At 33.9% G+C, this 11,579-nt stretch overlaps 1 long non-coding RNA gene across 1 annotated transcript in view; it reads left to right on the plus strand.

Annotated features, from left to right (window-relative positions):
* The window catches only part of LOC147817563 (uncharacterized), a 6,353-nt gene extending 5,772 nt beyond the window's left edge, over positions 1-581 (plus strand). The window contains exon 2 of the long non-coding RNA XR_015436260.1: positions 87-581. This is a non-coding gene — a long non-coding RNA (uncharacterized LOC147817563). The remainder of the gene's footprint in view (positions 1-86) is intronic.
* Positions 582-11,579: the final 10,998 nt, after the last annotated feature.

An 11,579-nucleotide genomic window follows, 5' to 3' on the forward strand; every position in this document is an offset into this window, starting at 1 on the left:
ACACACACACACACTCTCTCTCTCTCTCTCTCTCTCTCTCTCTCTCTCTCTCTCTCTCTCTCTCTCTCTCTCTGTGTCATCAACAGGCTGAGCAGTCACACACTTTCTTTGAAACGCCGGCCTCCATTTTCTCAGCGAGGGGACGCCTCTCCATTTGACCTCGGTGAAGATTTGAATCTGCACTTTGAACAAAATGTTTGTTTATCTAGATTGGCAGCAGCAGGAACTCGTCTTTGTGGATCCATCTACAAAAACCCACTTGTTTCCACACACTGAACCCAGAGCTGCGACTAATGACGATGATCGTCCTTGAAAATGCTCCTGATGATTTCCCACAGAGCAACATGAAGTCTTCAGAGATCTTGTTGGTGGATAATCTCTTCAGTTGTTCTGTAAAATGTGTTTGAATGGACGTCAAAGATAAAACCTTGTTGTGTTTAAGACCAAGATCAAAGTAAAACTGTATTAAATCAGGATTAAATTCAGTCCACACTGATGCAGGGACAAAAGGAACCGATCATTCAGAGACACTTGTAGTTTGGTTTCTTTCCAGTCTAATTTCTAATAAAGAATAATTTGTTGTTTGGTGTTCAGTGATTTTTTAGTGATAAAACAAAATCTTGAAGATTTATCACTTTAAAGAATTTATATTTACCTGCAGAAATCAGCATCAAAAGCTTTGGATGACTCATGATCTTCTTCACTCTACAAATCATATAATCTCATATCATATATAAATATATATATCAGCAAAGACGAGCCTTTAAGGTCGTCTTGTCACGTCTCCACGGTGATGAATTGATAAATCTTTAAACTGAAGCTGTGACGCTGATCTGAGTGTTTGTATCTGAAAATCCTGACTTTTTTACCTCTGGGAACAAAATTGTCGTTGTTTGTTGTTGTCATGGCAACTGCTTAACTGCAACTCACACAAAAAACTGGTCTCATACTTTCCTCAGGTGATACGAACATATTTCTTGGTCTGTGTCTTTCCCTGCAGCAACTAGTTTTGAAACCTTTGTAGATTTGAGCTTCTAATATTCAACTGTTGACTACCAGTAGTTAAAAGGGGTGTGTGTGTGTGTGTGTGTGTGTGTGTGTGTGTGTGTGTGTGTGTGTGTGTGTGTGTGTGTGTGTGGTGACATGACAGCGATGTGCCTCTTTGCTCTTTGAGCACAAATTAAATTGTTTTTTGGACCAGAGCCCATCTGTTGAGCCCCAGAGAGAATTAAACTAATGAGCTGCTGTGTTTTTTGGAGAATTAAATCTAGGAGACAGAAACTAAACAAACACCGGTGTCATAAACAGGATCACATGATTTTAATTATGAATATAGCAGCAGGAAAAAAGCCTCTGTCGCTTTACTCTAAAACAGGCTGCAGGAGGAGAGAGGTGCAGCGAGGGTTTGTAAGATTGTCAGTATTGTAGTTAACAGAATAAAACATGGACGACAAACAGCGCGGTAAATTTAGACTGTCCTTCATCAGTTTTCATCGTCTGCCTCCTCAGGAGCGTCCAGATTTCCATTTATACACGAACGTTGTTTCACAGTCCCGACTCCTCCAGCTGCCTCGGTGTCATTAGGTGGTTCAGACTCTCCTGTTCTGTCAGTCAATATAATTACTGTCTCCTGTGTCCTTTCTACAAGCTGCCTCACTCTCAGCAAGCTCCACACACACACACACACACACACACACACACACACACACACACACACACACACACACACACACACACACACACACAGAGCCAGAGTCGATATTTTCTAAAGTTGTCATTATGCCTCCTTTTGATTGTTTACGTCCTATTTTTCCACACTAAAAAAAAACAGAAATCAGTCCAGTACATCATCCTCTATGTGTTTGTTTGTTTGTTTGTTTGTTTGTTTGTTTGTGGATGGAGACACAAAGTAACACAGTGTAACAGTCTGAAGTCAGTAGAGCCTGGTCCAGTTCCTGCAGGTCTTCAAACGTCATAAAGGATTGAATTCATCATCCATTCATTAGCTACAGTTCAACCATTGATGGTTATTAGGTGTACCTAATAAAGTGGTCAGTGAGTGTATATTCACCTTGAAAATAATTGAAACTACAAAATACGTTTTGATCATAGTCTCTGTGACGTCACTAACAGGTTTCTGAAGCTCAGAGTGAGCTGCTCTGCCGTTGCCATCTTGGCAGTGTCTGACTCCGCCTCCTAACTCCCAGCAAATACAAAAATGGTCAAAAAGGAGGAGAGAGCTGGTTTGTGGCAAACATACGCTCACCCACCTGTCACTCAAAGAGGCCACGCCCTCAATCCTCCATGACTGTAGTCCTTAATAAAATGTAAACAGGTGAGTTATATAAACAGGTGTCATGAAGGAGGAAATTAGCTTTAGAGACCAAAACAGTTTTTGTACCAGACTGTAAACATGTTTATTTCTGCTGTAAAGTTGGACATTTTAACATGGGAGTCAATGGGGACTGACTCACTGTTGGAGCCAGACTCTAGTGGCCATTAGAGGAACTTCAGCTTTTAGCACTTTAGTGTTAATGCATCATGTTTCAGTCCCAGGGGCAAATGGATGGATGCAAACGTCTCTATATTTCATCATTACTTCAGAGGTTTGGATCATTAATTCTGGGGTCGGACTCGTCACGCCAGTCCTCCAGTCCTCGTCTCCCCGCAGCAGCAGGATTAACTTTGTAGGAGCATCTTTGTGCTTCAGTGCAGCATCATGTCATTCAAAGCACTTGAGCTTCTGCTGTAAAGTTGGACATTTTAACATGGGAGTCTATGGGGACTGACTCACTGTTGGAGCCAGACTCTAGTGGTCGTTAGAGGAACTGCAGCTCCTGGTTCTTCAGTGTTGCTGCTTCATGTTTCAGCCTCGGAGGTTGATGTTTGGTTTTAAATCACATTACTGATGATTAAGAATGAACAGGCTGCAGATGATCACTGATCTCCGGCAGTATTATAAAACCAGCTTCCTGTTTTAATGTTGTGGCTGATCGGTGTTTTTACATATTCTGCAAATTCAGACCAACATCCAGTCTCTATCATTAGTGAGGATTTTATGCTTTTCCCTTTTTCAGATCATTGTAAACTGAATATCTTTGGGTTTTTATGAACTAAGAAATTAAGAAAATGATAATGAGATTATTCAATAGTGATAATAATCATTAATTGCAGCCCTACACAGTCATTTGATCCATTGTTAAGGTAGAATATTGATTATCACAGCTTTAACTTTAAGTGTGATCTGATGTTTTCTCTGAACACCGACCAAGTTTCCAAAAAGTACCAAAGAAAAATCATCTTCTTCTTATTGGATGTTTTTGGTTTTTGAAGTGAGTTTCATAAAGTTTGTTAAAATACCTTTAATACACGAGCGTCGGTGAGAAAATATTTCCTTCAGTATTTTTTGAGTAATTGTGTGGTGTGTGATAAGGTATTGAAGAGGAGCCTTCAGTGGGCAGCCGCCACACAAACAGCCGCTCAGCTTTAATTAAATGGTTGAACAGACTCCACGAGAGCGTCTCCACGGCTCCTACACTCTCTATCTTTTTCATGTCGCCTCTTTGTGTTCACCTCTCTCTCCCTCTGCAGCTCTGTTGTTCTCTCGCCTGCTGCTCTCTGCCCACGTCTGCCGCACTGGAAATCATCTCACAGCGTTTTGTGTGAGAGGATCTTAAAGAGCGACACAGCTTCCGACTGGCTGCAGCCGTTACTGCTGTTGGTTTGACGGTGTACAGATTCATGATGGTGGATATTTATATTTACGGCAGGAATTGTAAATATTCACACTCCATAATGTGAACGTTTGAAAAGCTGTTCACTTCCTGTTTCCTGCATCAGCTCCATGTTGTTCAGGTCTGTTCAATGACTCCAATTATGTGCCATGAAATATTATATGAGCCTAAAACATGTGAGGCGTTTAGGGGACATCTGCAAATTTTAGTTTATACTGATTGCCTGCATGTGAGGCGTTTAGGGGACTGATTGCCTAGAAGTGAGGCGTTTAGGGGACACCTGTGAATTTGAGCGTCTGCTGATTGCCTGCATGTGAGGCGTTTAGGGGACATCCACAAATTTTAACATCTACTTATAGCCCTCATGTGAGGCGTTTAGATTTTTATGGCTGCAGATAATGATTGTTTCCAATTTGATTAAGCTCTTCTTTATTTTTGTGAATAATCAGTGAATCAGTTTCTCTGTAAATATCAGAATACAGTGAAAAAAGTTAATCACAAGTTCCCAAAACCCAACATAGCGTCTTTAAACGTCTTGTTTTATCATTCCAACGGTTCAAAACTCAAAGATTTTAAATGTTCACTGATCTAAACCAAACATCTGAGAAACTCTACTTTCTGCTTGAAAAACGAACAACGAATTGATTATCAGACATTCTGTGGACGCTTCAAAAGTAAAAGAAATAGATAAGAATAAAAAACTAAGTATCATCTATCTCACTGCTGCTGCGTCTCTGTACATCTCTGTATCTCCAGCCCGCCGCCCTCTGAGCTCCCACAGCCCCAGTGTTAATTGTCTTTCTTTGCACTTCACACTGAAGCCTCAGATGTGTGATGAGCTGTGGAGCTGCTGGGAAAAGTATTACAGGGAGTTTGGACGGACGGAGACAGAAACACTTTCATCGCAGGAAAAAAGTTTTGAAAGTCCAAAACGTATAAACTGAAACTTTACGTGGGAGACAGGCGGACTCTGGAGGCAGGAAATGAACAGAGGAAAATGTTCATCAGCTGATCTCTGGTTGCAGAAGTTGTTTTAAAAAAGTTCAGGTGAAGAGAGAGAAACAGCAGGTTGATGTGTAAAGCTGAAGAGTGATGTGAAGGATCTTCAGTGTGTTTGAAAGGCAGATGCATATTTGTTCAGCTGGGAAAACACAGCTGAAGGTTTTGGAGGGAATTCACTCAGAGCTGCAGTTTGTTCTTGGTTTGGTGACGTCAGCGTTGGAGGAGAGGAGGCAGTAAAGTATGAAATTAAGTTTTGTTTTCAATTTCTCCAAAATGAAAGTGGCTGCCTGTTCAGGAGGAAAGAGACACACTGAAGTATGGAAATCAAGTCGGACAGTTTTACGAGACTGTGTATGTGAAATTAGTTTCTTATTTTTAAAGTGAAAAAAGTTTAATCTGAACTGTTATTCAGCTGTTCTGATGTAAACAAACTCATTTCACTGATAATGATTTGGTGATGATAATGATTTGGTGGTGTTTTTTTTTTCTTTCTCTCTCTCAGATAGAAAGTTTAATGGCCCAGAAAATCCCCGACAGTAAACAACATGTCCTGAAGCTCACAGGCTCCAAATATCGTTTGATCCTGATCTGAAGTTTCAACAACGTCTCAAATTAGACACTTCACCAGAACTCAGTGTTTCTGCGCTGCGTTAATTACGCCAACTTGTTTTTCTGCTGCATCAGCGTTCTCTCTTTTCAAATAGATTGAATGATTTTTCTTAAAAAATTTGATTCCATGCATCATTTATTGAGGTAAATATGTAATAAAACTTAACAAAACGGACCATAAAAGGCGTAATAGGGTGTGAGGACAATCGTAAAGAAAAAAACTGAAGGTTGAAGAAACATGTAGATTTACACTGAAGATGGAGATGTCAGGTTAAAAAACAATTGCAAGATAACATTTAACTTTCTAGTTTAGTTTTTAAATTTTTTTATTTGTTTTAAAAGAATAAGAAAAAAACACACATTTAAAAGAAAACGTTACTAAAGAAGAAGAAAAATACAGAATAAAAAATTGACCTAAATATTAAAATGAACGAAACCTGTTGACCGGATTGATCATCAATATTCAGGCATATGACCAGAGATCATGAAGGCAAGGCAAGTTTATTTACACAGGTCAAAGTGCTTTACAGAGGCATGGAAATACATTAAAGAGTGAGATGATGTTAAAATTGCCTTTGAAAACAACAAAACAAATTTGAATAAATAGAACTATCTAAATAAGTCATATCAAGATTGAATAAAAACAGGTATGAATAGATCCCCAAAGAATATTTGTAGAAGAAATGAATTATTCAAATTAATGATATTTTTCATATTTTAATTCTTATCCACTCCGCACGTATTTAATTTCCCAGCATGAAAATTTAAATCTTGTTTTAAAGCATTTTAGATGAAATTCAGAATCCTTTAGATTGGTCGGCCTAAATGTGGCAAAACTGAAAATATTAAGTCTAAAAACAAGTGATATACCCACAATGTGTTATTTATTTAATTTGAAATTGTAAAATGTATGTTAACCACTTGAAATTCCCAGAACTAGTGCTAAGGGTTGTAATATCAGAGGTAGCTACAGCCCTGCTCATATTAAAAAATCATTTAGTCCATCAGTTAAACAAAAAGTGTATAACATCTTCCAGTTCTCAAGTCTTCATGTCGGCTCTTTAAAACATGATTTATATATAAACTGTCGACTCTGTTGTTTCAGGTTCTTGATTTTTAATTCAGTGGTTTGTTCTTTTCATGTCTAAAATTAAGTTTATTCTTTAAACGCAGTTTTGAAGTGAAGGTCAAGTGGATTTTAGTGTTTTAGGTGTCAGTTTCCTGGGACGTCTGTTTCAAAACTGTTTCACTGAACAGATGCAGGAGACGTGTCGTCACCAGCGTGTTCATCCCATCACAGCGGTGTAGGCAGCATATTATAAGAAGGTCAGAGGTCAATGTCGCCTTGTTTGTTACATGACATTAAACATGGGCAGAGCTCGTTGTTGTTTGATCGTTCAGTGTTGTGGTCTGCAGGCTGAAGAAACCAAGGTCACACTCAGAGAAAGAGATGGTGAAAGAGGAGCTGCAACTTCGTCATGATTCTCAAATCTGTTGTACTGAGGTTGTGTTAAGTCGTCAGTTCGTCATTCATCCGTCTAAACTCTTTTGTTCAGACAATGATTGAAAAAAGGACTATGAGCTTCATGAATGTTTGTCTCTACAAACAGTGTCCTCTGATAAAGAGAGAAACTAATTAAAGATTTATACTATGACGTTTTTTTTTATTTAATGCCTTACTATACTGTGACTTTTTGTGCCTGAATGTACCATGACGTTTTTTGACAATTTTTTACCATACTATACCATGACGTTTTTTTTTCATTTTTATGCCTCACTATACTATGTCGTATTTTTTCATTTTTATGCCTTACTATACTATAACATTTTTTTTAAACATACTATACTATGATGTTTTTATTAGTTTTTATGTCTTACTATACTATGACGTTTTTTTCATTTTTATACCACATTATACTATGACGTTTTTTTCATTTTTGTACCATATTATACTATGACGTTTTTTTTTCATTTTGTAACATTATATACTATGACGTTTTTTTTTCATTTTTATTCCATACTATACTATGACGTTTTTTTCATTTTTGTACCATATTATACTATAATATTTTTTTTAAACATACTATACTATGATGTTTTTATTAGTTTTTATGTCTTACTATACTATGACGTTTTTTTTCATTTTCCTGCCATACTATACTATGACGTTTTTTTTTATTTTTGTGCCATACTATACTATGACCTTTTTTTTCATTTTTGTGCCATACTATACTATGACGTTTTTTTTTATTTTTTTGCAATACTATACTATGACGTTTTTTTTCATTTTCATGCCATACTATACTATGATGTTTTTTTCATTTTGTAACATAATATACTATGACGTTTTTTTTTCATTTTTATTCCGTACTATACTATGACTTTTTTTTCATTTTTATACCACATTATACTATGACGTTTTTTTCATTTTTGTACCATATGATACTATGATGTTTTTTTTCATTTTTTTGCCTTACTATACTATGACTTTTTTTGCCTTACTATACTATGACGTATTTTTTCATTTTCATGCCATACTATACTATGACTTTTTTTTTTCATTTTAATGCCTTACTATACTATGACGTTTATTTTCATCATTTATGCCTTACTATACTATGACGTTTTTTTCATTTTTTTGCCATACTATACTATGACGTTTTTTTTCATTTTCATGCCATATGATACTATGATGTTTTTTTCATTTTGTAACATAATATACTATGACGTTTTTTTTTCATTTTTATTCCGTACTATACTATGACTTTTTTTGCCATACTATACTATGACGTTTATTTTCATCATTTATGCCTTACTATACTATGACGTTTCTTTTCATTTTTATGCCATACTATACCATGACTTTTTTTTTTCATTTTAATGCCTTACTATACTATGACGTTTATTTTCATCATTTATGCCTTACTATACTATGACTTTTTTTTCATTTTTATGCCATATTATACTATGACGTTTTTTTTCATTATTTATGCCATACTATACTATGACGTTTTTTTTCATTTTCATGCCATACTATACTATGATGTTTTTTTCATTTTGTAACATAATATACTATGACGTTTTTTTTTCATTTTTATTCCGTACTATACTATGACTTTTTTTTCATTTTGTAACATAATATACTATGACTTTTTTTTCATTTTTATACCATATTATACTATGATGTTTTTTTCATTTTTTTGCCTTACTATACTATGACTTTTTTTGCCTTACTATACTATGACGTTTATTTTCATCATTTATGCCTTACTATACTATGACGTTTTTTTTTCATTTTGTAACATAATATACTATGACGTTTTTTTTTTTTTTTTTTGCAATACTAAACTATGACGTTTTTTTTCATTTTTTTGCCATACTATACTATGACGTTTTTTTCATTTTTATACCATATTATACTATGACGTTTTTTTTCATTTTTTTGCCATACTATACTATGACGTTTTTTTTTTTGCCATACTATACTATGACGTTTTTTTTCATTTTTATACCATACTATACTATGACGTTTTTTTTCATTTTTTTGCCATACTATACTATGACTTTTTTTGCCATACTATACTATGACGTTTTTTTTCATTTTTATGCCATACTATACTATGACGTTTTATTTTCATTTTTATTGCCATAATATACTATGACTTTTTTTTTATTTTTATACCATATTATATTATGATGTTTTTTTCATTTTTTTGCCTTACTATACTATGACTTTTTTGCCTTACTATACTATGACTTTTTTTTATTTTTATGCCATACTATACTACGACGTTTTTTTTCATTTTTATGCCATACTATACTATGAATTTTTTTTCATTTTCATGCCATACTATACTATGACCTTTTTTTCATTTTTATGCCATACTATACTATGACGTTTTTTTTCATTTTTATGCCATACTATACTATGACGTTTTTTTTCATTTTTATACCATACTATACTATGACGTTTTTTTCATTTTTTGCCATACTATACTGACGTTTCTTTTTCATTTTTATGCCTTACTATACTATGACGTTTTTTTTTCATTTTTATGCCTTACTATACTATGACGTTTTTTTCATTTTTGTGCCTTACTATACTATGACATTTTTATTCATTTTTATGCCTTACTATACTATGACGTTTTTTTCATTTTTATGCCTTACTATACTATGACTTTTTTTGCCTTACTATACTATGACTTTTTTTTCATTTTTATGCCATACTATACTATGGACTTTTTTTATGCCATACTATACTATGACCTTTTTTTCATTTTTATGCCATACTAAACTATGATGTTTTTTTTCATTTTCATGCCATCCTATACTATGACGTTTTTTTTCATTTTTTTGCCATACTATACTATGACGTTTTTTGTCATTTTTATTCCGTACTATACTACAACGTTTTTTTTCATTTTCATGCCATACTATACTGTGACGTTTTTTTTCATTTTTTTGCCATAATATACTATGACGTTTTTTTTCAATTTTATGCCATATTATACTATGTTTTTTTTCATTTTCATGCTATACTATACTGTGACGTTTTTTTTCATTTTTTTGCCATAATATACTATGACATTTTTAGTCATTTTTATGCCGTACTATACTATGACGTTTTTTTCATTTTTATGCCTTACTATACTAGGACTTTTTTTGCCATACTATACTATGACGTTTTTTTTTCATTTTTATGCCTTACTATACTATGACATTTTTATTCATTTTTATGCCTTACTATACTATGACTTTTTTTTGCCGTACTATACTATGACTTTTTTTTGCCGTACTATACTGTCATTTTTTTTTATTTTTTTTTACCTTACTATACTGTTACGTAATTTTTCATTTTTATGCCATACTATACTATGACGTTTTTTGCCATACTATACTATGACTTTTTTTGCCATACTATACTATGAGGTTTTTTTTTTCATTTTTATGCCTTACTATACTATGACATTTTTATTCATTTTTATGCCTTACTATACTATGACGTTTTTATTCATTTATATGCCATATTATACTATGATTTTTTTTTGCCTTACTATACTATGACTTTTTTTTGCCGTACTGTACAGACATTTTTTTTTCTTTTTTTTTACCTTACTATACTGTTACGTAATTTTTCATTTTTATGCCATACTATACTATGACTTTTTTTGCCATACTATACTATGACGTTTTTATTCATTTTTATGCCATACTACACTATGACTTTTTTTGCCATACTATACTATGACGTTTTTTTTTCATTTTTATGCCTTACTATACTATGACATTTTTATTCATTTTTATGCCTTATTATACTATGACGTTTTTATTCATTTTTATGCCATATTATACTATGACTTTTTTTGCCATACTATACTGACGTTTCTTTTTCATTTTTATGCCTTACTATACTATGACGTTTTTTTTTCATTTTTATGCCTTACTATACTATGACTTTTTTTGCCTTACTATACTATGACATTTTTATTCATTTTTATGCCTTACTATACTATGACGTCTTTTATTTTTCTGACTCATAATATGAAGTTTTTTCATTTTCATGTCTTATTGTGACTATTTGTGCATTGCTATACTATATGGTTTTTTGACATTTTTAGGCGTTGCTATACTATGACGTTTTCACATTTTTATACCTTAATATAATTTTATGTTTTTCTGACTCTTATTTTGTACGATATTATTTTTTTACTTACAATATTATGTTATTTTTTGGCATACTATAGGCCTACAATAACATTTTCATATAGTATATTATGACATTTTGATGACTTTGTTAGCATGTATGTATGTTGCACTTGAACCAAAAGAATGACAAACAGTAAGAAAATCACTTGCTTTAATTTATGTAAAAAATGTATTTTGTTTTGTTTTTTTAAAATAGTTTCTTCAGCTAAATTCCAGTTTCATCTCTTTACCTCATCATGAAAGATGGAGGCAGCAGTACAATCCACACAGGAAACACTGAACTGTTTTCCTTTGTTCAGCTGTAGCTTCAGTACAGTACACAGGTAACATGAGTTCTCTTCATCATCCTCTCTCCATGTGAACCAGAGCTTCACTTTGTTCCTGGTGCTGGACCATCAGCAGCCGATTGGTCGACCCAGTCCCACACGTGGACGGAGCCATCTGAGGCTGCAGACAGCAACGTCCGCGGCAGGTCAGGATGCCACACGTGGGAGGTGACGTAGACGGGGACGCCGTCATTGGACT

Source organism: Seriola lalandi, unplaced genomic scaffold, assembly GCF_002814215.2.
Source record: "Seriola lalandi dorsalis isolate HSWRI2012SDOR001 ecotype SW California unplaced genomic scaffold, Sedor1 jcf7180002054941, whole genome shotgun sequence".
NCBI classification, from domain to species: domain Eukaryota; kingdom Metazoa; phylum Chordata; class Actinopteri; order Carangiformes; family Carangidae; genus Seriola; species Seriola lalandi.